This window comes from Gorilla gorilla, chromosome 2 (assembly GCF_029281585.2).
Source record: "Gorilla gorilla gorilla isolate KB3781 chromosome 2, NHGRI_mGorGor1-v2.1_pri, whole genome shotgun sequence".
In the NCBI taxonomy this organism is placed as follows: Eukaryota; Metazoa; Chordata; class Mammalia; order Primates; family Hominidae; genus Gorilla; species Gorilla gorilla.
In genome coordinates, this window is record NC_086017.1 from 10,029,392 (window position 1) to 10,054,609 (window position 25,218).

Consider the following 25,218-nt stretch of genomic DNA (forward strand, 5'->3'; position numbering starts at 1 on the left):
TTTTCTTTCCAATGTTATTTCTCATGTAGACATTGATACATAGTATTTTTCATATGAGCAAAATTAAGCTCACATTCTATAAAAAATTTTGTAGTGCTTTATTTCACCTAATATTATACAAAGTCTCAGCATTCATTATTCTTTAAAAACACAACTTTTTAAAATTATAAACTTTTCTAATACATAACTATATTCCACATATTTAATTATTTCTCAATTATTGGGCACTTAGGTTGTTACCCAAATTTTATTGTTATAAATTACACTCAGTAAAGATTTTTCCATTGGTATTTGGTGATATATTAATATGTTTAATCCAAATTTAGTTAGATTTCTAGATCTGTGCATACTGGCCAAATGAACATAAAAATCTATGTTAGAATATTTAAAGAAGTCAAAATGCTCATAATGTTATGTAGAGATAAATAGCATATGATTTTTTCATATGTAAGGTATTCATACACATATCTGTATGTGTGTATATGAGTGTAGCTATAGCACTGGGGTGAATATTAATTTATCAACTGAGGAAGGAAATACACTAAAATATTATTTGACAGATGATGTCCATTTTATTATGTATATGTGTGTGTATATATATGTATATATGTATGTATGTATACATATATATTTGTGTTTTACCAAATATCTAGAGTGAGAATTTGTTACTTTTATAATAAAACAAAACACCCACAATTATCCACCTTAACCGATTGCTGTCTCCTACAAATCCTTTCCAACCTGACTTCATGGGTAGAAAGCGAGTTTCTGCTGGTGAAAGAGTGAAACTACTTGAAAATTATTTATTGTCTCCCAAGGTTCACTGCAGCATGAGACGTTACGTAGTTATCAAGACTAAAATACAAAGACAGCCCTGAAAATAGCTGGGGAGTGTGAAAATTAGTGATATTTAAAGTACTGAAAGTTAGTGATATTTAAAGGAAAACAGAAAGTTTAGCTCTTGGTTTGCTTTGGGAGAGGACGGGATTCTGAGGCCCCCACGCTGGTGATGCACGGATCTTGGAGGGTGGTCAGAGGTTAAAAGCCACTTGAGCAAATACTCCGTCCAAAGCAGCAGGTGCAATGGCTCAAGCAGGAAACAGAGTAATATCCTGAGATTGGCTATGTTTAGACAAGTTCCTATTTTGGGGACACAGGGCTCCCCATTCATGTGTGTGCCTTGAGTGCAGTGCCAGACACAGAATAGTCAAGTAATATGTTCTTGGATGAATAAACAAAGACCCTTTGTACAATGCTCTGGGACAGAAATGCTTCATAATAGTGATGTTAACATCTTTTCACACCTAAATAAGCCTAAAAGACTTCCAGGCAGTTTTCATATGTATTTCAGCGTGACTTAATGATTTATAATTCTGCTTTCTAAACATTATTAAAAATATTTGTGTCACTAATCTTGCGGCCATAAAGAACAAGAGTTTGCTTTAAAGGTGTACTGTTGCTACGGTAACACCTATGGCAATATTTAAGGTTATCAAAATTATAAAGCTCCATCCTGGAGAAATGGTCATGTGACATTAGGCAATATGTAACTCCTTTATGCCTTAGTTTGGTCATTGTTAAATGAGGACATTAAAAAAAAAGCAAAACAGTATCTACCTCATGGGTCGTAAGGATAAAATGGGTTAATAAAATGTAAAGCACTTAAGAGAGTGCCTGGCCTATAGTTAGCCCTGTATAAATGTATCCCATTATCATTAACAAAGAAGCTTGACATTGGTATTAACTTGCCCACAATTAACTGGTGTGATCAGGCATTAGTTCAAGGTGGTATCTGAGGTTACTATCAGATACATTTTGGACTATATAGAAAAACATACTGCTTCTCTATAAATTGTTTGCAGAATTACTACCACAAATTTTAATGGCCTTCTACTTCCAGGGGAGGCCATCTCTATTTGCATTAGAAAGTAATATAAAGTCAGAACTGGGTCCTATTTGAGATCTAAAAGATTATCTATTTGATTTATTCTTAACTTAAAACATTGACATTTTTGCTTATTGCTTTCAAGACTGTTTCAAACATGATTTCTTTCTGTATACTATCTTTGATAGTAGTGAGAAAACAAGAGATGCCTCTGCCGTCATACTCCAAGGTGGGAAACAGAGGACTAGCACCTCCAGAAGAGGGCCTCTGGCTTCTGGAGGTGGGGCTTTTACGTTTCATGATTTGGTATTGGTGCTGGGATCCGAGTTTTGAGGTTTGACTATGCAACATGCTTGAAACATGGCCTCAAGGATTGTTTGGCTGCCTCAGCATTCATGGTGGGAAGACCAGCGTCTGAATGATAACAGATTTGGACCTTGTGTGGCAGCATTTAGCCTCAGGCCCTGCTCCACCTGCTTGATATTCTACTATGATGAATTGGCTATAGCTGGTTTCCCAGGAGCTTTGTCATATCCACTTCCGGCTGCAGAAAAAAAACAGGAGTTAACTAACTTTCCCAAAGTGACACAGCTAGTAAGTGGCAGAGCTTATTCATTCACTCAAGAAAATATTTAGTGATGACCTGTTTTGTGCTATATGCTGGAGCTGGATGAAAACCCCAAAGTGTCTGAGTGTTATTGATATCATCAGTCAGCCCCAGGTCCTTCTAGGTCAGCCTTCTATAGGGAAGGGAAGTGTTCTTGAGAATGTGTCTTGGTTCTCCATGATGTTCTTGGACAGTAACGATGAAATGCATATCCTCATTTCTATGAATAAACTATGCCTGCACTGGCCAAAAATGTGTCTCTCCTTTTTTGGAAGCTATTTATTTCTTTAACATATATGCTCTATTATAGTAATATAATTCTATTGTGTATGATTTGCCCTCAATTTATTTCTGGAGGATCTCCTGTCTTCCAAGTTGTAACAGGCCAAGGTTGTAGAAAACATTATAGTCACATTTTCTGTGCCCCTTAAGATTTTATTTCAGTCTATCTGTTCTGTGTATTCATCTTTCCACACTAAAGATTTCTAATGTTTCTAATCTTCCTCTGTGTGAATCCCATGGCCCCAGCCTCTTAAATAATGTAGTGCCTTTCTCTGTACCTCCTTCAGTCCCATCATTAGGGAGTTTTTTAAAAATAATCATAGACTTTTAGGGCAAAAAAAAAAACCTTGTAAATAGCATTCAGTTAAAATTCTCATGTCGTGGATAAGGAATTTGAGGCCCCAGTTAGTTAGGAAACACGTCATTAATAGGGAGTGTTACTGACATAGCAAGGAATCAAACTCGTTAGGACCTCTGACTTGCCTTGGAATGTTCTTCGCTGATATCTCTCTGTTACGCTGTTGGCTTCTAATATGGTTTGGCTCTGTGTTCTCACCTAAATCTTATGTCAAATTGTAATCCCCATGTGTTGGGGGACGGACCTGGTGGGAGGTGATTGGATTATGGGGGTGGTTTCCCCCATGCTGTTCTCATGATAGTGAGTGAGGTCTCACAAGATCTGATGGTTTAAAAGTGTGTGGAAGTTCCCCACTCACTCTGTCTCTCTCCTGCCACCATGCAGGACGTCCCTTCCTTCCCCTTCACCTTCCGCCATGATTGTAAGTCTCCTGAGGCTTCCCAAGCCATGCAGAACTGTGAGTCAATTAAACCTCTTTTCTTTATAAATTACCCAGTCTCAGGAAGCTCTTTGTAGCACTGTGAAAACAGGCTAAAATACAGCCTCCTTTAGACAGTTGAATATAACTTAAAAATAGTAAAAGACTGAGGTATAACCAGTGTGGAGTCCTTCTCTCAAAGTATTTTAGATGAGTGATGCAATAAGAAAGAGGGTCTACCATAGACAAAGGCACAGGCCTTGAGGTTACACACATTAGGTTCGTATCTTGGTGCTGACATTTATTGTCATTGTGACTTTGTAAATCATACCTAACTTATTTGAATTCGTTTAATCTTCTGTAAAATTAAAGTTAGTGGTACCCATATTAAAGGTACTTGTATTACGTGAGATTATACTAAATTATTAAATATGACATCTGACATATAATCTGTCTTCAACTGATATTAGAAAAAAATCACATATGATGTTTAGTGGAGAGTCAATATCTGTGATTTAGTAAAGAAATGCTAAAACTCGTGATCAGAAATAGGGGCTATTTCTATTTAGAATGCTCTTTCAGAAGTATTCTTAGAAAAAGTTGAACATCTTCACATTGCCTATATAAGGTTTTGCTGATAAATAATTCCCAAAAGCCAACATTAACAGCGTATCATATTTTTTCTAGTTCTTACTTTATTGTACATCATTTTATGTTAGACATATTGAAGAATTTCTGTCTGTGTGTTCATTTTTGCAGTGCCAGTAGCTTATAACCTAGGGAATATTATGTGCCTCATGTACCATTTTCCTTTTTGAAAGATACAGTCATTCAAATTTTTATTGAGTATTTTGGCACACATTTTGAGGGTCTGGGCCTCCATGATTTGAATCAAGAACTGATTCCTGTCAGGTAAATGTTAGTTGATGACCAAAAAAGAGGTGTTTTCAATCCCAGTTTCTTAAGAATATTGACCTAAATATTGACTAAAAGCTGAGGTGCTCACAGCCTTTTCTAGCAATTTAAAAAATCACTCAAAATCTCCAGTGTTTAAAGATCAATTGAGATCAGATACATTTTTTAAAGGAAAAAAATAAAAAAAAATAGCCAGTTTTGATCTCAAATGCATACACATCTATGTAGAATAGGCATTTTTTGTCAACATATGTGTATTAAGCAACCAATATTTGGCAATCTGACAGCCATTGTGCTTGAGTATTAGGAAGGCAAAAATTAATAAGATCATTTTTCCCGACCTGGACTTAAGGAACTCAAAATCTTGCATAAAACATTGTAAAGAAACCCTTTTCTGGCCAGGTACAGTGGCTCACGCCTATAATCCCAGCACTTTGGGAGGCCGAGGTCGGTGGATCACCTGAGGTCAGGAGTTCGAGACCACCCTAGCTAACATGGTGAAACCCCGTCTCTACTAAAAATACAAAAAAAAAAAAAATTCTGGATGTGGTGGCAGGTGTCTGTAATCCCAGCTACTCAGGAGGCTGAGGCAGGGGAATTGCTTGAACCCAGGAAGCAGAGGTTGTAGTGAGCCAAAATCGTGCCATTGCACTCCAGCCTGGGTGACAAGAGCAAGACTTCTAAAACAAACAAACAAACAAAACAAAACAAAAAACCTTTTTTTTTTTGTCTTGTGAGAATAAGGCATGTAGCTGCTCACACATGTGGCTTATATAGCAGCTGTCAAGGTTCATATGCTACCATGTGGGGTACTGTGTGATTTCCTCCTGATGGCCGAGTTGAGTGGGGACTTTCAAGTAGGGGGAACCCGGAGACTGATCTCAAGTGTCCCTCCCGGCTTCATTGGACATCATCAATCAGGACAATGATGTGGCTGCTGCTACCACAGCTGCCCCTTGCTTATCACGGAGCACCGGCTAGATCTCAGCCTAGTGCTAAGCAATTTTTGCATGTTAGTACTATTCCTCCAAGCCATTCTGCAAAACAGATACTATTATCCCTTATCTACCAATGAGACAACTGGAATTCTAAAAGGCTACTTGATTAGCTTACAATCACATAACAAGTAAGTGCACACTTGCTCCATTTTCAGTCTGTCTGTCTCTTTTTTCTCTGCTGCAGCATCTCTTTTGACAGACACTGTGGTGGTAATGTGCTCTCTCCTGCTCTATGAAGCTATGACATTCATACTTGTGACTGTAAGGTGAAGGAACTATGAATACTACTATTAATTGATACGTGTAGCTTTAATGCATTCATTCATTAATTCATCTAAACAGTATATATATATATATATTTTAAAATTATTTTTTCATAGGCTTTTGGGAAACGGGTGGTATTTGGTTGCATAAGTTCTTTTATGCTGATTTGTGAGATTTTGGTGCACTCATTACCCAAGCAGTATACAATGAACCCAATTTGTAGTCTTTTATCCCTCACCCCTCTCCCACCCTTTCCCCCAAGTCCCCAAAGTCATTCTTATGCCTTTGCATCCTCATAGCTTAGCTCCCACTTAAGAGTGAGAACATAGGATTTTTGGTTTTCCATTCCTCAGTTACTTCACTTAGAATAATAGTCTCCAGTTCCATCCAGGGTGCTGTGAATGTGGTTAATTTCCTCCTTTTTATGGCTGAGTAGTATTCCATCATATATATTTATCACAATTTCTTTATCCACTTGTTGATTGATGGACATTTGGGCTGGTTCCACGTTTTTGTGATTGCAAATTGTGCTGCTATAAACATGCATGTGCAGGTACCTTTTTTGTGTAATGACTTCTTTTCCTCTGGGTAGATACCCAGTAGTGGGATTGCTGAATCAAATGGTAGAGCTACTTTTAGTTCTGTAAGGAATCTCCGTACTGTTTTCCATAGTGGTTGTGCTAGTTGACATTCTCACCAGCAGTGTAGAAGTGCTCCCTTTTCACTGCATCCACACCAACATCTACTATTTTTAAAATTTTTTTCATTATGGCCATTCTTGCAGGAGTCAGGTGGTACAGAGATGTAGTTTTGATTTGCATTTCCCTGATCATTAGTGATGTTGAGCATTTTTTTTGTATGTTTGTTGGCCATATGTATATCTTCTTTTGAGAACTGTCTATTCATGTCCTTGGCCCACTTTATGATGGGATTTTTTGTTTTATTCTTGCTAATTTGTTTGAGTTCCTTGTAGATTCTGGATGTCAGTCCTTTGTTGGATGTATAGATTGTGAAGATTTTCTCCCACTCTGTGGGTTGTCTATTTATTCTGCTGACTGTTCATTTTGCTGAGCAGAAGCTCTTTAATTAAGTCCCACCTATTTATCTTTGTTTTTGTTGCATTTTCTTTTGAATTCTTGGTCATGAAGCCTTTGCCTAAGCCAATGTCTAGAAGAGTTTTTCTGATGTTATCTTCTGGAATTTTTATAGGTATCGGGTCTTATATTTAAGTCCCTGATCCCTCTTGAGTTGATTTTTGTATAAGGTAGGAGATGAGGATCCAGTTTCATTCTCCTACATGTGGCTTGCCAATTATCCCAGCATCATTTGTTAAATAGGGTGTTCTTTCCCCACTTTATGTTTTTGTTTGCTTTGTAGAAGATCAGTTGGTTGTAAGTATTTGGGTTTTTTTCTGCGTTCTCTATTCTGTTCCACTGGTGTATGTGCCTAGTTTTATACATGTACCATGCTGTTTTGGTGATTATGGCCTTATCCAAAGAGTATATATTATGTTTTATTATGGTGCCAGGCAGTGACATTGGTACAACTAATATATGCCCTTATGGAACTCAAGATTTCTTATGTTAAATACAGAATAAAAGGAAGTAGGAATATTTATAGCTGTTAGGCCTTTAGTTAATTTTGTCTAGATGGAGTTTCAAATTACTTATGATTTGTTGTCAGTTCAGTGCATAAGGAGAAATTTATCTTATAAATAGCTTAGAAAGGAGTCATGTCTTAAAATGACATGTCTCAAAATGTCTTGTGAAGCCAACTTTTCTTCCAGCATAGCAAGCAATCACCATTTCTCTTGCTGAGCATCTAATGAAGTCATAGGTTTGCTGTAGAGGGTATGTTGTGTGAAAAGTACTACTTTCAAATGTTAGATAACTTCAGAGTCACAACATGCTCATATTCAGAAAACAAGTGACCCTGACTTCTGCTGATCCACAGCCCTCATGTTACACCAGCCATGGGTAGGTTGTTTGCTGAGTGTACCCTCATAACCCAGTTTTTACTGTATCTTGCTCTTCAGCGAGTGCTGTTTCTCCTTCCAGTATACTTCTCTCTGTTTTTTTTTTCACTTTGCCTCAAGTCAGTAGAGTTTAATTTAACTAGTTTTTTGTGCATATACTATATTTTCTTTCAGTCATACTTTTTAAATCTTAGTTACAAAGCACACAACCAATAAGGACCCAAATGTTGTTTCGCCTTAAATTACTTTCTTTTTAATATTTTCTTTTGAATATTCCTCTCCATTCTTGTTTTACATTTGGTGAGTATATTTATTTGTATCTCTTAAGTAAAAGAAACTAAGGGACTTTGAAAAAAAAAACAACTTTTCACTAATAACAGAGAATAAGACGTTAGTATCTATGTCAATGGTGGTGAGGGAAAGGGTAAATGCTTTCCAGAGTAAATAAATTCAAAGGATTGTATGTCACGTTAATATAACAAAAACAAAATTAGAAAGACGTTTTCTTAGATTATAGTAGTGTATTGTGTATATACCCTTATCTAATAATGTTTGAGCCTATCCCTCCACTATATGTATATCCTAAATTGTACAGAGACACTAGTATGCTTAAATTTATCATAAGAAAAGAGTAAAAGGAGAGAAATGTTTAAAAATGAGATGAAAAACCATAAGTACGTGTGTGTGTGTGTATATATATATATATGTGTGTGTATATGTTTCCATATTTCTTGTTTCATTCTAAAGGATGGTCTGTGCATCTCTTTCCAGAGATCATGCACCTACAACATGAAGGAATGAAAGAAAACCTAAAAATACAGAGACTGGCTGGACGCAGTGGCTCACGCCTGTAATCCCAGCACTTTGGGAGGCCAAGGGGGGCGGATCATGAGGTCAGGATATCGAGACCGTCCTGGCTAACACGGTGAAACCCGGTCTCTACTAAAAATACAAAAAATTAGCCAGGCGTGGTGGCGGGTACCTGTAGTCCCAGCTACCTGGGAGGCTGAGGCGGGAGAATGGCTTGAACCAGGGAGGTGGAGCTTGCAGTGAGCCGAGATTGTGCCACTGCACTCCAGCCTGGGTAACAGAGTGGGATTCCATCTCAAAAATAAATAAATAAATAAATAAAATAAAATAATACAGAGATAATTCTTCATTTACAATAAACACTAAGAACACGCACACAAACACACACACACACACACACACACACAGAGAGAGAGAGAGAGAGAGAGAGAGAGAGAGAGAGAGAGATTAGATTAGTAGCAAGGAACTTACATACATGATTAATGTGAATGCCTTCTGAACCAAAGTTGAAGGAAGCAGATGAGAGCTCTGTGGGCGTAGGCTGCTGCTGTGAGCATACAAATAAGTTTGATCATAGCTACAGTTTCCATGCCTAATGTCAAACAACTGTCTTGAAAATCCTAAGTGAGAGTGTGGTGGGTAATTCAGCACAAGTACTGATCTCTGTTGTCATGAATGTCCTTGCCAGTGGTAAGAAGTGGGGATCCATTGGGAAGAGCCACCTGAGGTGGCTTCATGACATGATGGATTTTGAAGAGATGTCTTAGACAGATCCAATGTTAGAACAATAAAAGTGGTACCATGGCTGTAGGAGATCCTGAATGCATGACATTCTTTATCACTGGGATAAAGAACATTCTAGATTAAGTCATTTAACATTCACCTCAGCAAATGGAACAGCAGGGTCAGCAAATCTCATTTTGAGTCAACAAATGCAAGCATTGCATTATTTCTTTTCCCCATGGAGAGACTGTTGTAACACACATAGGATGCTGGACACAGCAAAGTGGGAGCCGGGTTCTGTATTCTTCTACTTAGGTAAACTTCTATTAGCCCGCAGAAGTCAGTGAACACAATTATATTAAAACAATGTGTACCATGGACCCATTGGTCAGAAGCCATATTAAATGCAGTTTCATGCATGGTTAGTCATCCATAAACATTTCTGCTTGTAATAATAATGCGGTCAGAAGTAGGCCTTGTGGGGCTGAAATGAGGTTACTAAACAAAAGTATTAAGGGCACAGTCTGTGCAGTGTGTCACTTGGTCAACTGGAAAGCAGTGACGACTTTTCTCATACTTGCCAGGGTGGAATTCTTCTCAGTGTATTGGTGTGAGGTTCTCTCTGGAGGCATTGCAATCTGTTTATAACTTCTTGGCAACAGCTTTTGGAATAAGGCCAAAAAGATTGTCAAATAATACACAAGAGTGGAAATGAGCTGTTTGAATTTTTCAGCCATCCTTCCTTTTCTTAGGGCCAAAGATGTAGTTTTATAAATCTCCTTAATTAGTAATTTCTACCAGAATGAGTTAGAATTATTACATGGAATTTAGCTCTTCTGAATGATGTTCAGTCATTAAATTATGACAGCTGGTATGCAAAAAAAAATGTTGACTTATTCCGATCGTTCTGATGCCTAATAGAAAATAGAGTTTTTTAAAAGCGTGTTCATGGGATGGCATTCAAAAACAAGCTTAAGCAATCTTTTTGAGATTGGGAGCCAATCCTTGAGACACCTGGGAATGAACAGTAAAAGGACTGGATATATTGGTTGAATCAGTCCCCTCATTTCACATGTTGATGTTTTAAGAGATAGGCAGCTTGGCAAACCATGGTGAGAGATGACCTCTTGAGTTGAAGGCTTATGTTCACTCTGTAGTTCAGAGGTCTGATCTTTCAACGCTTCCTGACGAAGCTCTCCTCGTTTTGGTCTATATCATTTTATTTTGACAGATTAGTCACAGCATCAGACAGATGCAAGTAGCTATTGTGCCAGACAGGTCAGGAGAACTGCTATGTAGAAATGCTTACAGTTGTGGTCTGTTGCAAAATACGTGAATTCATGAGAGAAGACACATCGATAATGTTTTCAAAGAGGAGTGTAATTACGTGGCTGCTTTTTGCATGCCTGCCCTCTCTCCTCCTTTTGTTCCTTGATAGAAATTCGCAGGACCCCTTTTTTAGCAACAGAGCAATACTATAGCTTAGGTATTTGAGTGGAAATTTTGAGGGGTGTGGGGAGAAAGAAAAATTAAATCCGTTTTTTTAAACAGAAAATGTAAGAATTAATTTAAAAGTGACTCAAATGATAATTGTTTCCAAAATTACAACTTTCTAATCTATCCCTAGGAGCTGTAACCTGTCTTAATACTGCAAACAAATCATAGTGGAACTAAGGGGAACTTAATTTACCGGTAAGAGTATTTTCCTTACTCAGTTGTTTTATGCATTTTTGATTGTATTTAATTATTGCAGTACATAGGGCAGGAGCCACACAAGATAAGGATAAGGAGATGTTGCAGAACTTTTGTCTTCACTACGGTCTTAGCGTAGATATGGACCAGATATATCATATAGTGAAGGTTTTTTTTGTTTTTTGAGTTCCATTAAATTGCTGGCTTATTTTTGAAAGAGCAAAACCCTTACCTTAAAGTTATTTTTCTTGTTGGCTGACCTGTTGGCATATTTGAAAGTGGCATATTTATAATATTTATCAAAATGTCATTTTTAATAGAAAAAAATAGTTTCACCACTGAGATTTGAGAAGGTTGACTTCTAAGGAGGCTTGAAGTTTCAGTGAGAAAACCTGTATTTTCAGGGGGTAAACAGAGCTCACGCTTCATAGTCTGAACGACTTACAGTTTCAGTCACTGTTCCTTGAATTTGAATCCATTTGAAATCTGACCTGAATCCTTGATTGGAGTTTTTTCAAATTCTTTGTGCAACACCAAGCTGAATTATAAAATTATAACTAATTTCAAAGACTTTGGAACAATGAGAAAAGTCCACATTGGAAGGAGGGCCAAACACACAGTGATGTAGTTCTAGGTAAGCTATTTAGCTATTTTGATGACCCATTTTGTAAATCATAAAACTGGAATAATAGTTGTAACTGCCTACAGGTGCAGCTTAAATTAGATTATTACGATAATGAATATTACCACTGGGTTTGGTCCATACCATTGTGTTTGGTTCAGTAAGTGCCAATAATTAGTATCACGACTAGTTTTTAAAGACAAAATGATTGGAGGAAAAACAAAAACGAGTAATTTTTTTCTCAATGATGAAAGAATGATTTTCTTACTTTCTCAAGAGCACATTATGTCATCAAGAGAATATGCACTCCAGAAGAAATAAGATATTACTTGGTGCATGAAGAATTTTTTTCTATGCATTTGTTGCAAATGGGACCTTAATACAAATATAAAATAATGAAGACAATGTGGAAAGAGATAGAGAATCTTGACTTTATGGGTTACTGTTAGCATACCTGGTTCCTGGTAACCCCCAGCAGCCTTCTAAATGAATGCGGGCCATACCAAGAACAAGTCTGTGAGGAAACTCTCTGTGCTTTGAAAAACATTTGCTCTCTTCTCTCATCCACTGGAGTGGTTTTGCCCTCCACTATTTTTAGATCTTCACTTGGGAACTTTCTCCAAGAGGGGTTCTCCGTACAGACTTTCTAACCACAGGGCATCTGAAAGTCTCTTGTAACATTAAAAATGGTTTGAAGTATATTCTAATATCCTTAGAGAAAACTCTTCCCAAAACCTGATTAATCAATTCCTTTGATGATGATTGTGTAGGATACATTTATTCCATTAAAACACTTTTATGATTTCACTTTAAATGAATTTCTAGTTCATAAGAAACATAGGTAAATCTTCTGAGATAGTAATGAACAAAATACAATACCCAGGGTATTAAATTTTAAAAAAGAGATTATCATACTACTATGAGAAACTGTAATTGTGGTTGTGTCATGATGATGTATTAATAATTATGTCTCTTGACATCATGAAAATTGATGGTAACCTGCAAAACACCCTTCTTGCTCATAGCCCTGCATTCTTTCCTGTATTTTATTGAATTATGTTTATTTCTTGTGTTCCTCTTGGTGATTGATGAAATCATTATTTAATTCTACAAAATAAGTTCCCTTACTGTCAGTTTTCATTGTGCTAGGGAAATCAGCCATCAGGTTCCAGGAAGGGTTTGTGGAATCGTAGTCATAAAACACCCATACCCACACCCACACACAAACACGCATTTACCTAATCTTGATTTTTCTTTTCAGAATCTCTTGTTCGGAAATTTCCTCCCAGAATACCCAACCTCTCAAGAATTTTAAAACGATGGAGTAAAATAATCTTCAAGCTCTGTTTAGATTACAACATATGAATGCTAATTTTGTTTTTACATGTTTCAACACCCAAATTTATCTGAACTTCGGGCACAATAAGCAGTTTAACTGTTAGAAATCTTATGAGATAGAGTTTGTGCCTATCAGCTGAATATAGATTTATATATAACATTTCAATTATTGCTACACTTATGTGTAATTTATCCAAAGGTGATGTTATCCATGCATCTTAACAGAAGGCTGAAGTAGTTGAATGACAGAGACTACATTTTTGCTGCAGAAGATCATGATAAAACATGTGCTGTGTGGTCACCTTGGGTCATGTGCCGAGACTGCTTGATGGTACTTATCTCTACACACTGCATCTCATACTGATTTATGGATTTGGATGACTTATTTTATGTCAGAGACATAAAGAGAGTAGAGAAGAGAGAACAGTATTTTCATTTCAGTCTTAATAAAGTTCTATCCTATGAGACGTTAACAGCTGCCTTCTCTTGGTGGTCTGTGAAGTTTTTATAAAGATATTGATTATTTTCCAATGACACACAAATCTACTGCTAGAGACCATTCAAATGCTTAGTTACACCAGGGCTTGGCTCCTGTACCCTGAGGAGGACACGATTAACCAAATCCTCCTTTTTAAATGTTCTCAGGACAATGAGCTGCACATACTGCACAAATGCAATTTGTTTGACCCATCTTGCCTCTGTCTCCTTCTAGCTCTGTTTACATGCTTCATGCTCAGTTGAAATTAATTCTCTACACATTGGTCTCATGAACACATCTTTGAGAGCAGAGTTCAAGTTAAATTTTTATTTTCATCATTACCTCTGAGAACACAATCTGGGGCATATTAGACGCTTTGTAAGTGTAGAGGTGGGGAGAAAGAAGAAGAGAGAGAGGAACAGAAGGAGGGAAAGATTTTCCTGATGGATCACTTTTTGAACACTTTCTGGGCTGAGAAGTTCTGAGATTGCCTCTCTGGATCCTGTTATCTTGGCAGTCTTGCTAAGTTTCCGTTTACACTTAAACATGGTTACTGATGAGTCTTAATGTTGCCTTAACTATCAGATCTCTGATAGCCCCACCTAGCCAAGTGGGACCCTGGTCAAGAAGTTCACCTCTGTTAAATAAATATGCATAGATTTTCAACATCTCTTCAGATGCATTCAGAGGTGATGAAAGATTCCACCGGATGCTAGAACATTGTGCATAAATAATCGAAGTTGTATGCTCTTCAGCAATGATGCTACCCCATATCCTTTTTTTTTCTTTCCCATGATATGAGGATATGAGTGCAGCAGAACTAGCTCCATGCCCTTGTCCCAGAATTAATCATTCCTATCCATATTTGATGTCTATACCTTTTAAATATTTATGGGCTGTTATGTTCCTTTCTTGTTGTTCACCCACTCTGGGGGCATTCAGAAGCCTCACATTTCTTCCTTAGCCAAACACCCCATTCCCTTCATCCTCTCTCAGCTGTTCTTTGGATTACCTCCAAATTGCATACATAATTTTGGTATTGAGGTGCCAAAAATACATTTGTTTCAACTGGAGTTTTATTGAAGTTGTTTTTACTCAAATCACATACACAAATAAATTTGATTTCCAAGGCATGAAAATTCAGTTAGGTCTCCGAAGGGAAGCTGAGGTATACAAATATTTCATTATAATGCTACAGGTAGATTTTAAGTCACTAGGAAAATGACATCTCAAAATCAAAAGATTATAGAATGAGCACTATATGAAGAATTACATTTTAAAGCATAGGTCTGTGATCATTTTGTAGGTTTTTGTCGTTACTGTCAGTCTATTGGTTTTTATTAATAATTTTATTGAGGTATAACTGATACACAAATGACGTATTTAATGTGTACAATTTGATGAGTTTGGACATATCCGAGGACTCTTGAGACTGTCACTGCAATCAAGGTAATAAATGTATTTATTACTTCCAAAATTTCCTCTGTCCCTCTGTTTTTGTTTGTAAGATTTTAATAGGCTCAAGCTCAATCTTCATAGCCTTTTTTTAAGTTAATTTTTTCTTTCTTTCCAAATTCAGAAGGCAGATTCATTTCATCAAAAGAAAACAGTTCCTCAGTTGCTACTGCATTGCAGAGAAAAGACTGACTATAATGACCATTAAAATATTAAAGAGTAAAAGATACTGAAACTCAGCAAAACTTGGGTGATCTCTTTCATAAGCAGACACTTTTAATCTTATATTGACATTTAAAAGGACTGTTCAAGTAGCAACATGACAGACTGCACATATAAAATGTCCATGGAAATATGTAGCACAGCTAAACAAATAACTCAGAGCAAAATCCAATGAAAGGAGAAAATTGTGTTTCCTCAAGAAAATGCTATTTTTGCCCTAAGGCAATTCTTGCTGGAGAAAAATACCATGTAAAACATTGACACAAATCACAGACATCTCTTCTAAACAGTGGATTTTATTGGACTGCACACGCGTGCAGATATTTGGCAGATATTTGAGGTCTTGGAAAGGAAACAAACCAGCGAAATATATCACTATTATCACCAACACCACTGCAGAGGGCAAAGAGCGGACACATCTCAGAGCCTAGTGATGAAGCAGGGAATTAAAAAGTAAATCAGAGCCTCTAATCAAAGGCAAATTTAATCTCTGATAATTGATTTGCAGTGGAAGGAAGCCTCATGCACAAAGATCAAAGATTCTTCACATTTACCACAACATCCCCACCCTGAAGGAGGGAACAAAATCAGAAAGAAGAAAGGGGAAAAAAGAAGAAACATATCAAAGCTCACTAAGAACCCTGTGCAATATAATCTACCTTTCTTAAGGATAGCATGCATTATTAGAAAAATGAAAATGAATTTTATTATGGCATGTTTGAGTTCTACCTTCAAAAGAGTGAGAAACTGGCACTATTGGCTTAAGTAACTTCTTTGCAAACAGGCATTATTAGGCAGCGCCTTTTGCTGCAGTTGCTTCCCTTTACTTGTAGCCCTTCAAATGCATACATTAAGATTCTCTTCACAGTTGCAAACAGCAGGTAAATAATTGTATATTTGAGAGACTATTGCCTATTGAATTTAAGTTGGTCACAGACTTTGGTCCATGGTAACATACTAATTGTTAACTTCCTGTTAACCAGTTATATCAAGCCTATGTATTTTTTGTTGTTTCAGTACATACTGTGAATATAGCCAGCTCCCTAACTCTGTATGAATATTATATGTGGAGGAAAAATCCTGTTTCTCTATTCTTCTAAAATCTGTACCTGGGGACTGTGAACTAAACTAACAAAAGACAGATTAATAGGAAAAAAAAAAAGCATACTTTTTTTTTTTGAGACAAGTCTCACTCTGTCACCCAGGTTGGAGTGTAGTGGTGCAATCATAGCTCATTGCAGCCTTGATCTCCCAGGCTCAAATGATTCTCTTGCCTTAGCCTCTTGAGCAGCTGGGACTACAGGCGTGCATCACCACACCTGGCTAATTTTTTATATTCATAGAGATGGGGTCACACTATGTTGCCCAGGCTGGTCTTGAACTCCTGAGCTCAAGCAATTCTCCTGCCTCAGCCTCCCAAATTGCTGGGATTACAAGCCACAAATTTTATTTGATATTCGTAATTTAATTTTTACATGCAGAGAGGATGTCATAGTAAAGAAGTGAAAACTCAAAAAAGCAATTAGACCAGGTTTGTATACCATTTTAACTAAGGGTGATAAATTGTGTAGAAGTGACAAGACAAAGGAAAAGAGATTTAGGCTTCTAGGAACAGTTAATGGTGAGAAGTTAAGTATATGGGCAAACCTAGTGGAAGATTAGGGTTATTTTTAGTAAGATTTGTCTGTGCAGATCTATCTCAGTACTGAGTTTCTGTCTCCAGTGATAGTGGTTGTCCTCCTGGTACAGCAGTGGGAAGAGGGAAGACCCTCACAAAAGGAAGTGTATGTCCTCCTTTTAGGCCTATAGTGGGGAGGCAAAGAGCTCTTTCTGTGTTTGCTGCTTGCTGACTGCCTTCAGCTCAAAGTAAACCTTATGCCAAAGTGGCATATTTTGGGGTGACATATTCTGATCTCTTTCAGTTCCTATTTATTATATTCTCCTGTCATTATGCTTTGTATATTTTATGACATTTTAAACCTGTGCCATGTGTAAAATGACAGTGAAAATGAAAGTGATCCTCTTATGAAATGTCTTTCTAGTTGTCTAATTATAGGGTGCCCTATTAGTTTGTAGGAATTAAGCATTTTCAAAGGCATTTATTCTACGATTGTTTTTGTGTAGCTGTTAAGAGCCACAGGGTTGAAGATACAGTCGCAAAGAGAGACACAGTTCTTATCCGCATGAAGCTTATAATCCTATAAAGGCAGACATGTTATTCAAGTTGTAATGCAAACAAATGTAAAATTGCTGCTCTAATAAGTGCTAGAATATGGTGATTTGACCTGTGGTGGCCAGAGAAGGCTTCTCTGAGCAACAAATGCCTGATCAGACATGAGAAGTAAACTAAACCAGAAAGTAAGACTAGAAGGATCCATTTGATTGGGAACTTTATTAGAATGCTTTCATTTTTCTTAAGATAGATGTGGAATCCATCTGTGCTGGGGAGGTAAAAAATTAGTCCACCTATCAGGCAGAGGACAGACAGTGCTGTAGATAATTTACTGAGAATGGATTTCAGTTCCAGAAAAATATGAGTTCCAGCTTTAACTCAGCAACTTTTTGGTTGAAGATTTGGACAAACTAGTCAACCTCTCTGAACCTGAGGCTGCTAATCTGTAAAGTGGGCTCATAATCCTTATCTCAGATAATCATCTCAACTACTGTGTGTTATCAGTGTCATCAACATAGTGCTGATTTGCAATGTGATTTTAGGCAAACCATTTTATCTCTTTGAGTTTCAATTTCACACTTCTTTAAAATGGGGGGATGTTGGATTAAATGGTTTCAAGATTTCTTTCAGCTCTACATTTCCATGACTTTGCAAGCAAATGTAAAGCTGGAAATTTCTGTCTAGATCTCATGGGAAGCCTATATCCTGGAAAGTTAGAAAAAGTGTTGTTTTTGGAAAGTAGACTTTTTAAAAGAGGCATAATTCCACCCGTTAGCAATTTTACTTATATTTCTTTAATACACACTTAGAAGTTTCTATTATCTTAGATTAAATTTTATAGCACATATTTCTTCTACTAAAAAGCCTTTAAAGTGTTTCAGTGGGATGTTTAATTTCCCATTATGGTTGGTTTCTCAAATCATTCTTTTTGTAATTGTCACATTTTTACAGTCCTGTTTAAAACAAATTCGGTTTTTCAACTAAAAATATCAGGCTGAGTTGGAAATTGAAATCCAAGGACTGCAAAATCAAATGATAATAAACCAACCATAAGGTTAAACTTTCCAACCACCACAAACTTAGAGACCACCAGAAATTTGTGTTACTTGTTTCTTATAAAATATAGAATAATCTTTTGAAGATTCTTGTGGCCAAAGTAAAACTTTATTACATTTCTAAATCTAGAAAAGGGAAAACTATTTTTAACACCTTGTTACTTATTTAAACATAAAAATTTTTAGTTTGATTGGAGCCTCTTCTTGACTCTATTCATATTTCACTTAAATTACTATTGTTTTAGCTATACAAAGCCTGCTTTTGATTATATTTATGTTAAACATTTAATCTTTCTTTATAGAGCCACAGATTTAAGAAAGCATCCAGATATATACATATGTCTATTTTGGTATTTTAAAATCTCACTCTTATGTTTTGATTAATAGATACTCTTAAGTGCTTTCATGTTTATCTTTATTTTTACCTTAGGAAACACTTATTGAATATATTAAATAGGTATACCAGGTGCTATTGTCCTTACATTATAGGTTAGACAACTGGGCCATTGATTTATTCAAGTTCGATTGTATATTTATCGAGTGAAAATTAGATCTCATATCTCATATCTTCTAACTTCTTATTTCGCATTGCCTTACTGATTTTCCAAGGTAAGGCAGAACCTACCCAATCAAATGAAAGAGTGCTGACATGAATTAAATCTGGTTAAATGCCTGATGGTCTGATTGTCCTCAATGATTATAGCATTCAATGGTATTTTATTTTCATTTAGCCTTCCATTTGTTTCTTATAATATTTCCCATTTTGTTAGCCTATGTGTAGATATGTTTTTCATTAGTGAATGTCCAATTATCATGCTTTCATTTTGGGTGGAAGACTGATTAGCATGGATTAATTAAGGTAATTAAATAATTATAGTTACTATAATATAACTATATAGAAATCAACATTAGCATGGCCTAATTATCTAGTATTTAGGAACATATGCTTTGGAGAGGTGATTTAAGTGGCCTTGAATTTGACCTTCCAGACTCACTAATAATGTGTGCTTTTACAAGTTACTTAATCTTTATGAGCCTTAATTTCTCATCAGTAAAGAGGAGATAGTAGTCCTTACAGAGTTTATTTTTAATAGACACATTTCTATAATTGTACTATATTTTATACATGGTAAAATCTCAATATTATTATTAACAATACTTTTATTGCCCTAGCCATGGCTGTGATGTATCTCATTATGAATCAATTATGCTCCCTTAGCACCATAGTTATAGAGGATGGGACAGTTAATGCGAGTTAGGTTGTTTAGAGTTCTTCTCTGAGGATTTATTGAATTGATGCTGAAGTAACAGAGCTGGTAGCAGAGAATTATACCAGTACATAAGCAAGAAAGAAGCAAGAATAAGCAAGAAAGTCTCAGAGGTGTTTGGGTTTCTGGATCCAGGGTTCCCTGTAGCTGGTTCCCTCTCTACCTTTTCCGTAGTTTTTGTATGCAGGCCAATAAAGTTCCATAACTTAAGTTAGTTTAGTTTAGTTTAGTTTGATTTGGGTTCCTTTGACCCACTAATGTAATCCAATAATACAACATCTTAAAGACACATTTCTTTGTTCTTCAAGTTAACATGTATTACTCACAACAGTATCTTAATACTTATTTATTTATATGTTTATTTTCTTTCTCCCAATTTCTAAAATGTAAGCTCTATTTGAACAAAAACTTGCAGCACTCTTTCTTCAGCTGTTGGAAAACCTCTACCACCTACTAGGTTCTCAGTAAATATTGGGCGAATAAATGGATAAAAAGAGAAAGAAAGTGACACTTTTCTAAAAGTGCTCCTGAATTAAAATTGCATTTGTATTCCTTCCTGAATAGACTAGAAAAGGACACAAATTTAACATTTATTGAGAACTTACACTGAACTAGCCATCATGTTAGATATTATATACATTTTGAACTTGATGATATTATCTCCATTTTACAAATGCACAAATGGAGGGACAAAGAGCTAAAGTCAAATTGGCAGCCTCCTGGTTCTCTGCTCAGACTGACCCTTGAGAACCAGCTGCTTCCCCAGCTCCTGGGATGTGTCCAGTAGCTAGCACTTACATGTTAGCCCTGTTTTAGGGATTGCCTCGGTGGAAGAGAGTACTCCTTTGTGCAATGTCATATCCCCTTTCCAGGGAAGCCCACATCTAATGCCTATAAAGGCCCAACACCATCAGCTCAGCTCTGGACAAATCCTGCTTCAGAACACCCCTTTCCCATAAATTGATCTCACATCCCTCACTAATAAACAAGACTCTTCTTCCCAGGGAAACCAACCTGCTATGGTAATTTTCAAATATCTCTGCCCAAGCTAGTGACATGGCCTCTCTAAGGAGGTAAAGTGGGCTGATACCCACTGAAACTGGGAGAGGTATAGTTCCAAGGTATGATTTGAGAAAGGGCTAGGTATTTTCTAGGGTCTTAAAGATAGGTTTTTTAGCTGGGATACAGGGAGCTTGTGATGAGATGATTGTCAGGGCAGCAGACATCAGAATATGCAGGGCCTTATAAGCCACTTATCTTAGTTCTTTTGTGCTGCTATAATAGAATACCACAGACTGGATACCTTGTGGATAGTAGAAATTTATGTCTCACAGTTCTGGAGGTTGGGAAGTCCAAGATCAAGGCATCAGCATCTGGTGAGGGCCTTCTCGATGCTTCTTTCAGAGTGGAGGTAGCCATGCCTCGCATACTGGAAAGTGGAAAGGCAAGCTAACTAAATCCTGCATGAAGCCTCTTCTAAAGCCTTTCTGAGGGCCTTAATCCCATTCATGAGGGAGGAGCCCTTCTGACCTAATCACCTCGTAAAGGCCCACCAGTTAATACTATCACATTGACCATTAAGTTTCAACACTTGAATTTGGGAAGGGATGCATTCAAACCCTACCATCATGCAAAGAAGCCAAAATTATACTTCCTATTGTCCCTATCCTTTCCTCAGATACCAGGATTTGCCTATCTCCATCTCTAGCTACAATTGTTCTGAATTTTGGGGCCCATTTTTGCTGCATGAATTTGTGTTTGAATTCAAGACTTGAAAGATTAATTTTCCTTTCAGAATGTTATTCATATACCCCTTCATTCTTAACCTGCTCACTGGTTTCCTACTATAATTACAGTCTCAAACAGTGGTTGCATTCTGGCAAAACGATGTTTTGAGTTAGAGTTGTTATGCAGTTAGTCAGTTGTTTGTAGTTAAAAAGTCTCTTTTTTATTCACTGAAATGACTGGAGTCCCAGCTGCTAGGATTCAAAGGCAACAGGGAAGATTTCCTAGAGTTTCATGTGATCATAAAAACCTTTCCAGACGTTTTAAGTGATTATGATTTCTATGCTGTATTGACTTACAATTAGAGATCATTCAAGTAACTTAGAATTCAGTAACTTCTAGGTCACAGAGAGGCTCAGATACACACTGTTGACAGCCTTTTGTTTGACAACGGGTGGTGTCTTTGTGTGTGTGTGTGTATACATACATACACACTAAACTGCACTGCTGTATGTGTGGGAAAAAGTCTAAATACTAAGCATTTTTATTCTATTTTGGGCAAGTATCTGTGCTCAATGGATGCAAGTTGGTATCTAAAATCTGAAAAATGCAAAGATAAATGGATCATCTGTGTACTTCAAGCTTTATTTTCTTGCATAGTTTTTTCCTAGTATTTCCTGGCAACCTAGAACAGTAGTTCTCACCTTTGACTGCCTATTACCATTGCCCATAGCATATTTTAGATCTAAGGATCCCTGGACAGATACTCTAACTCAGCGGATGGAGCCCAGGTAGCTGTTTTGTTTGTTGTGGTAGTTGCTCTTTTTAATGTCTACCCATTGTCCTGTAAGACAACTAGGGTTGTGAACCATCGGTTTTTTACACTATCTAAAAGGAAGGTGTCTGTGAATTGAGGATATTTCTTACCTTGCCTACTTCCACACTTTCAACTTTCTAAAATTCCTGGGATTCATGCTCCCATTCCCCAAAGAATAGTGAGTTACCTATAATTGTCTACAGCATCCATCAATAATGCCTTTAGTTCCTCACTTTGAGTTCTGCTTAGAGCTAAACATATTCTAAGCAAAGTAAGGAGGTTTCATGCTTCTGTGTATGTATAAGTGTGCCTGACAAAGAGATGAAACATGAAAGTGAAACAATATTGATAAATGAAATTTAAAAATATAGTACGACTTTGATAGGTAGTCTATATTCTGGCACTTCATGAAATCTCCAAATTATTGTATATTACCATAGCATGCAATTTTTACTTATTGCATGGTAAAGCAGAATTCCTCCTTTTGAGTGATGTACAGCTATTGCACCACTCTAAGTGGCAACTTAACATAGACTAAATATGAATAGAATTATCTAGAGTTGTACAACTCAGTACCTATGGTTTGGACCAGAGAAAAAGGCCTTAGAGTAGTGGTTTTCAACCAGGAGTGATTTTGCCCTTCAGGAGCATTTGGTAACATTTGGAAATATTTTTCGCTCTTAACACTAATGAGGGAGAGACTTACACCTGGTCAGTAGAGGCCAAAGATGCTGCTACAGTAGAGGCCAAAGATGCTGCTACATGTTCTGCAACACTCAGGACAACTGAATGCCCAAAAAGAATTATCTTGCCCCAAATGGAATCATGCTGAGGTTGAGAAACCCTGGCTTAGAGAATTGTATTAGTCATCCTGGCCCATAAAATTCCCATGAAAATTTGGGAACGAGGGGAGGATTCATATGTATCTTTTTGGTATTGTATTTCTAGTGACTGGGAGCTTGCTTAGCATGCAGTAGTTGTTAAATATGTTTTTGGATGACTGAGCGATGGCATGATTTGAATCAGACAACATTATTTTACCAGCCTTGGAATCTGGGCAAAAGACGGCTGCTTAGGAGCAAAGACACGAGTCTGTGTATTTCTGTGGTTGCCTTTCCATGGAAATTCCCCTTCAAGGGGATACCTAATATGTAAGGATTAAAGATGCCTCCTCCATGGATTTTCCATGGTGTCTCACATTCTCTAATTAGTTATTCCTTAAAGTTTTGTCCACCTGTGTATCTTTAGTGGTACGGCTTCCTGTCACCTCAAATATGGAGGCATTAGCTTTGCTTAGTTCAGTATATCCCAGATTATGGGATGGAAAATACTGAAGGGATATCAAATGATCATACGTCATCTAAGATATAATTAAATAATAAACTTACATAAAGCATTTTTAAAAAATTTTTAGTTCTCTTTCCCTTAATTCTTTGAATATTTCAGGTAGAGTCAAAGGCTGGTTTTGTGCTATCATGACTTTATAACTAATTTTTAACACCATCTCTTTTTCTTCTTCTTCTTCTTCTTCTTCTTCTTCTTCTTCTTCTTCTTCTTCTTCTTCTTCTTCTTCTTCTTCTTTTTTTTTGTGAGACAGAGTCTCTCTCTGTAGTCCAGGCTGGAGTGCAGTGGCACCACCTCGGCTCACTGCAACCTCCGCCTCCCGGGTTCAAGCAATTCCCCTGCCTCAGCCTCCCAAGTAGCTGGGATTACAGGTGCCTGCCACCACGCCTGGCCAATTTTGCATTTTTAGTAGAGATGGGGTTTCACCATGCTGACCAGGCTGGTCTCAAATTCCTAACCTCAGGTGATCTACTGCCTCGGCCTCCCTAAGTGCTGGGATTACAAGTGTGAGCCACTGTGCCTGGCTCTCTTTTTCATAAAGAGATAGCAAACCTCAAAATCAGAGATTCAGCTGGCCACAGGTCTATTTAAAATTGTTTTTATTTCAATTCATGTATTTTTTATGTAAAGTAGTGTTGATTTCCCGTTTATAGCAGTGGAGAACATATTAAGATATTTTAATTTAAATAGAAAAGTAAGCCAATTACAAATAAGTGCAAGTAGTGTACAGATATGAAAAAAATCATAATCATGTCACTTAAATAGGCGAAGAAATCATTGAATTTATTTGTTATGTTAACATTGTCTCATCTTGAAGGAGAAGATGGAATCTGGAGATTGCAGCTTGAATGGCTCCGGAAGAGGCAGCATGTTCTGTGGATTGGATGTGTTTGCATAACTGTGTGGCCACATGGGAGGTGACACAGGAAGGCAGAAAGAGGACAGTCTCAAAAGGAGGGAGCAAACCTTGAAAACACCTGCAGGGCCCTTTTAGTGGCCAACTGCATCAATTTAAAATGTTCACTTTCTCCCCCATGGCTGGCTGTCCAGGCAGAAGCAACATGACTTCTGGTTTGAAAGGCCTCTCAGATTAAGAGAGAATATTGTGTCTTGGGGAAATCAATCATATTATTATGAATCATAGAAGTATGAGTCATGTGTTATAGGTTGTTTTAGGCAACAAGACCTCAGATGTCCTTCACTTCAACCACTCTTGGGATATTGAAGGGTATTGCCATTGCAATCTGTGGCCAACATCTACTTCCACATCTTTCCCTCTTGGGGCTTTCAAGTCCAAGCTTGGAGTTATGTTTGTAGGAGCCTCAAATCTCTCTCCCAAGAATTTTCATTTGTTTTCCCCAGTTCTTCCCTGTGGAACCATGGAAATTAAAATCGAAACCCTGTTCTATTACTTTCACATGTTTGAAGATAGATTTCATGTCTTACTTGAGCCATTTTTTTCTTCGAGAAAACATTTCCAGCTCCTTCAACTTTTCCGTCCATGAGATAATGTCAGTCCCTTTTTCCATCTTCGGACCTTGCCTCTGAATAAGCTCAGATTGTCTGAATCAGTTTTAAATAGAAGCACTTACACTTGGATACAATTTTCCAGGTGTTGCTTCAGTGGGACAAATGAAAGTGAGACAATTGCATCTCTTGTTCTAGATATCATACTTCTTTATCTGTACCCTAAGGTTACTAACTTTTTGGCAATTTCATCACACTGTTATTAACTAAGTCCTTTTTTTTATATAAAGAAGGTACTACAATTATCACACACCTTTATTTTAAACG

At 37.0% G+C, this 25,218-nt stretch overlaps 1 protein-coding gene across 11 annotated transcripts in view; it reads left to right on the plus strand.

The window, feature by feature from the left end:
- The window catches only part of CHL1 (cell adhesion molecule L1 like), a 209,574-nt gene that overhangs the window by 37,096 nt on the left and 147,260 nt on the right, over window positions 1-25,218 (plus strand). For 7 of the 11 annotated variants that reach the window (XM_055380962.2, XM_055380956.2, XM_055380957.2 and 4 more), the window contains one exon: window positions 10,863-10,927. The exons of the other annotated variants lie outside the window; for them this stretch is intronic. The gene's annotated coding sequence lies outside the window, so the exon portion shown is untranslated. The remainder of the gene's footprint in view (window positions 1-10,862; window positions 10,928-25,218) is intronic. 11 annotated transcript variants of the gene reach the window in all.